Genomic DNA, 5,493 nt, shown 5'->3' on the forward strand with positions numbered 1-5,493 from the left:
ACCCTGACCCTGACCCTCACCCTCGCCTGTAAAAACAAGGTCATATGACTATAATTCATTCCAGGAACACAACCAGATTGAGGGAGAAAGGAAATAGCTACTCTAAGCTCTGGATGATAGACCAAAAACCATATTTAAAGAAAACTACGTCATTGCTGTTTCTACTCCAACAGACGGGTATAATGAAGCAAGGAATCCCCTGGCCCTCCAGGATCTGCCTGGGACCTAATCTGGGAAATTCTTATACATCAAGAGATGGCTCTGAGCTGAATTTCTGCAAAACAAGACTACCCCGTGCAAAGAACAGCCCAGTAGAGCTTTGTGTCCCATCAGCTACAGGAAGAGAATGGCTGCAGCTACTGAAAGCCAGCAGCGTTTACAACTGAACTCCCATGGCCTCTGCAGTGGGACGTCTGAGTTTTCTGTTTGCTTCCCTTTTCTGACTCTCTTCTCAATAAATGCACATTTCTTAATATAATGTCATAGTGGAAGCAAAACAGACCTTCAATTTTTAGATCTCAATTTATAAAACACTTAGAGTTTCTAGGGGTTTTGCTTTTAAATTCAAGTACCACATAATTTGAAAATTGTACAAGTTCTAATTATTCAGTTCCAATACACCAAACACTGGAGAGGTCCCTCTCAGCGGGAGCGCCACCGATTCCACAATGAAAGGGTAACAAGGCGCCCTCCTCCCTTCTCTTCTGCCAGAGTGACCACTATGTGTTTAAATCCACGCCCCCTGGCAAGTTTCTAAGGTGAAATTCTGACACGCTTCCCTTTCCCATCCCGGCAGGTGGCCAAGGGCCGGCTGGGGCTGGAGAAGTGCAGTAACCAAGGCTGGGCCAGCTGGCCAGAGTGGGGGTTGGCGGGGGGGGGGGGGCGGGGGGTCCCAGCACGTGAAATCACCATGCAGGATAAATCCCTTGGGCTTCCCATGGGCCAAGGGCGAGTCTCTCAAGGCACCGGCCCCTCTCAGGTTCTGCTTGCAGAGACATCGCGGGGGAGGGGCACTTGGCTGCTTAGGAAAACCGCGCACGAGTGAGCTTTACACCTGCAGATGTTCTGTAAAACGGGAGTGAGTAGGCTCGGGCTCGTCCTCAAAGCCTTTACTCCAAAGGCGAGCCCTTCCTGCTGCCGCCAGGTTAGGTAGCTCCGCGACTGTAGCAAACAGCTCTGGTGTAATTCGTCGTTCCTTCCTCCACCCACCCCACCGAGCCCCTGTCCCCTTACCTGCGGTCCGCGGCCCTCCGCTCCGCGCTCGGATGCCGCTGGGGTGCCAGGGACCCACGGGACGTGTCGTTCCCAGCCGCCGCGCGCTGGCTCCTTAGACCCCCGCCGGCTCGCGCGGCGCCGACGGCGAGGAGCCCCGAGGACGCCCCGCGCCAGGTGCGCTCTGGCCGGGACGCCCGCTTCCGGGAGAGGCGCGCAGACCGCCGCAGCCAATGCCGAACAAAACCCGCCCCGGCAGCGCCGCGTCCGCGCGGCACGGCACGATCTCGGCGCTCTGGACACGGGCGCCGCGGGCCGAGCGTCTCCTCTCCTGAGAGGCCGCTACGGAGGCCCCGGCGCGTGGGCCCCTGCGGCGCGGAAGACCGCTCCAGGCCGGACTCACCGACACCAAAACCGCCAGGAGGAGCGCTTGGCGGGACTCGGCAAACAACCCAATGTTTTAAATGGAAAAAGGACTTGAAAAGACCCTTCTCCAAATAAGACATACAAATGGTCAACAAGCACATGAAGAGACGTTAATCATCATGAGCCGTGATGAAATGCAAGTTAACACCACAGCGCCATACACCCCTCCACACACTAGAAGGCCTACAATCAAGAAAGCTAAAAATAACAGATGTTGGCAAAAATTTAGAGAAACTGATACAGAATTTCCCACAGGGAAAATGAATGAGTTCTGGAGGAGGAGGCCGAGAATATTTGTACAACAACGTGAATGTAGGTAATGCCATGGACTGTATGCTCAAAATGATTTAAATGGCAAATGTTATGTTACGTGGGGGTGGGTGGGTAACATAATTTAGCCCCTGCTTTATACCAGACCCCAGAGTCAAAGCTTCTCATCCATCTTCTCGCTTTCACTTAACCTCCTAGGATCTTCACACTCCCATTTAGCAGATGAAGCTGAGCCTGAGAGGGTAAACTAAGTGACTTGCCCAAGCCTCACTCGGCCAAGTCTACACTGTTCAATGTTACTGTATTTACTGAGCACCTACTAGAGCACCTACTGAGCACCTCCAGCACCTGCTAGAGACATTGTGGGAGGACCAGGGTGAGCGGGGGCTGAAAGCAGGTTACAAAACATGGGCAGACCCTGGGGCCCTGCTCTCAGACACTGACGCTTCTTGGAGTGGAGGGCTGGCCTGTGCCACACCCGCGGAGCCTTTCATTCCACCCCACCGCACCCCCAGAGGAGGGAAGCAGCTGGCCTGATACTGAATATTAGCTCAGCTGGGGAGGAGTCCTGGGGCTCTGGAGAAGGCATCTCCTGCCCCACTCCCCACATCGCCCCCTAGAGTCCAGTGCGTGGGCACAAGCATCCCTGTGGCGGGGCAGGACGCACATCTCACGGCACCCCTCTCCTCCCGCCCTGCAGTGGTGACACTGAACCCATGCACGCGCCAGAAGGACGACGAACTCTCCTTCTCTGAGGGCACCATTATCTGCATCACCCGCCGCTACTCCGATGGCTGGTGTGAGGGCATCGGCTCAGAGGGGTCTGGATTCCTCCCCGGGAGCTATGTGCAGGCCAGCTGCTGACGCCTGGGATCTCTGGGATGCTGACCCGGGCACCGCCTTCAGTGAGCCTCTTGAGTCCCACTCCAAAGCCTGCTCCAGTCAAGACTGGACCAGTCCTGCACGCCTCCTGGGCTGTGAGCTGTGTCTGTTCCTTCCCCCCAGTGCAGTGGGAAGGGGTCCTGGTAAAGACAGAGGAGGCACCCAGAGGCCTGCTGGAGACAGGAAAGAACTGGAAGCCAGGGAGTTTGGTGCCCTTATCCACAGGGGACCCTTATGCCATGAAGACAGGATCTCCAGCTGCAAGTGCCGACTTTGAATACAATCCTGACGACTTCCTGATGGTTGCCCTGCAGGGCTAGTGGCCGAGGGACTGAAAGGCAGCCCACTTGCACGGCTCCTGCCAATTGAGCCTCCTCTGTCTGCCCTAAGCAGCAGAATCTCCCATGTTCTCGGTGCTCACGGAGCCTCCACACTAGACCCCTGTGCCCCTCCGCTCTCCCATCTCCTCGGTGCTCACGGAGCCTCCACACTAGACCCCTGTGCCCCTCCGCTCTCCCATGTCCTCGGTGCTCACGGCGCCTCCACACTAGACCCCTGTGCCCCTCCGCTCTCCCATGTCCTCGGTGCTCACGGAGCCTCCACACTAGACCCCTGTGCCCCTCTGCGGAGGTGGGCTGCACCCTGCTCTTCTGCCTGCTGCCTGCTTTGTTGTGTATTCAGGCTTGGTTCCCCAAGCTGGGCACTCCTCCAAGAGTGGGGACCAGCTCCCTCACTTAAGTGGGGCTCTCTGAGAACAGAGATCACCTCGCCCTCATCCCTCAGACTGCAGCGTGAGAGATCTCGCTCACCTCTGCCCCTTCACCTCCTTTACAGCTCTGAAACACCAAAAGAGGGAGGTGGACCTTGGGTTTCCACTGGCTCTGCTTTAAAGCATCATGGCTTTCTGTTCCATACGGGAGGAGGGGGACTCAGAGGGCCCCGTCAGTGGGGTGACTTTGGTTAAGTCCCTGGTTTCTTGCTGCATAGACGAGGCTGGGGTGCGAGGAGACACCTTCGGGCTCTGTGAGGTCCCTGGCTGGCCAGACCCGAGCCCCGGGACAGTGTGCTACCTCTTTCCACCAACAGGAGGGGACTATTCCCTCTAGCTTTTTTTCCTGTGGGGATGCTGACAGGGTGGGGGCGGGGAGGGAGGCAAGGAGTGTAGTGTAGGGTCACAGTAGGTAAAGCGAGATCTAGGCCTGGGACCGTCGGCAGGGAGCGCCACCTCTCTCCGCAGGGAGTCCGGTGCAGGGGAGGTCGGGGTGGGGGGAACATTTCGGGGCCTGGGTCCCCTGGACAGAAGACTGGAGGACGGAGGCCATGCAGCCCAAGGCAACAGTTAACCGTGACGCGGCGGGACATGTTCCTTCTCTACCCTGACAGGGAACCCCGTCCTCCCAGCTGGGAGGACAAGGTTTTTGGAAACACTGCTGCCTGCTCAGATATGCGCGCCACCCTGGTGCGGCCAGACTCCGGAATTCGCTTGCAGTGGAACTGGGGGAGGCAGCCGAGCTGGGTTAACTGCACAGATGGGGACAGCTCCCAGCTCCCTCCTCCAGTCCCCAAATGGACCACCCTGGGATTCCAGGAAATCCCGGAGGGATATACCAAAACGAAAGGGAGAGGGAGTAATAAAACTAGCTTTCTCTTTCCCGACCCCCACCGCCCCACCCTCTCCCCGCCCGGGTGCCCCCTGCAGGCCACGTCCTCAGCACCTGTTGCAGGTGTAGGCGCACTTCGGTGGAGGTTTCCCAGGGCACCACCCTGGCGCGGTAGGAGCTGGACTCGGCCTTCTGCGCCTCCTGCGTAAGGCGGTGCATGCGTAGCGGTGGCGCGGGAAGGCCACGTCGCCGCCTGCCAGCAGCCCCATGGGGCAGAAGTCGTTGGCGCCGCCGCTCACGTAGAAAAGGCGCTCGAAGTGCACGCCGTCGTGGGCCCGCTCGCGCAGGTAGTCGCTGAGCACCTTGTGCTTGCACATGTTGGCGGGGTAGCGAGCGCAGCTGTGCGCGTGGAAGGGCCGCAGCGCCAGCAGCCCCCAAGGGTCGCGCCCCGACGGGTTGCTGAAGATGCGCCGGAACAGGCCGTGGTGGCCGGCGGCGCGCAGCGCACTCTCCACGCCAAAGGTGTTGGCGTCTGAGATGAGAATAACCTCAAAGCAGGCGCCCTGCTTGGCCACAAACTGCAGCAGCTCGCCCATGCCGGGCGACAGGGGGATGGCCTCGTAGATGGCGCGCAGGTCCCGCGGCCGCACGCCCTACTCGCCCAGGTACTGGAAGACGCGCTGCATGTACTCGTTGTAGAAGCTCTCGCGCTAGGTGGCACGCAGGCTCTCAGGCAGCCGCTGGCCCGCCGCGGCCCGCGCACGACAGACTCGTCGCTGTTTTCGTCCACGATAGTCTCGTCAAAGTCGAAGGTCAGGAGGAAGCGCGGCACGCCCGGCGCAGCCATCCCGCTGTCCTCTACCAGCTTTGTCCTGACCGATCGAATCCTTTTGTGGTCACCAAAAAGAGTCCCTCCGAGGAAAGGGGGACAGGACCTCTGAGCTTCACCTTCAGGGTGGGGAGCGGCGGCTGCAGAGGTCTGTCCTGGCTGAGTTTGGAGTGTAAAGAGTGGGGAGAGCGCCTAGCTGAGGTATTTGGGCGCAGGATGGAGCAAGGGGTGCTTACGGGAATTGGAGGGGACGCTGTGTCTTATGCATCCCCG

General features: G+C 58.9%; 1 pseudogene across 1 annotated transcript; it reads right to left on the minus strand.

Annotated features, from left to right (window-relative positions):
• Positions 1–3,569: 3,569 nt before the first annotated feature.
• LOC307176039 (phosphoethanolamine/phosphocholine phosphatase-like) lies at positions 3,570–5,238 on the minus strand (annotated as a pseudogene). Its single transcript has 2 exons — positions 4,506–5,238; positions 3,570–3,626 (listed from the first exon to the last, which is right to left on the minus strand). The product of its transcript is annotated as a phosphoethanolamine/phosphocholine phosphatase-like (transcript).
• Between the last annotated feature and the right edge of the window lie 255 nt (positions 5,239–5,493).

The sequence above is a fragment of the Stenella coeruleoalba genome (genome assembly GCF_951394435.1).
Source record: "Stenella coeruleoalba genome assembly, chromosome: 17".
Classification (NCBI taxonomy): Eukaryota; Metazoa; Chordata; class Mammalia; order Artiodactyla; family Delphinidae; genus Stenella; species Stenella coeruleoalba.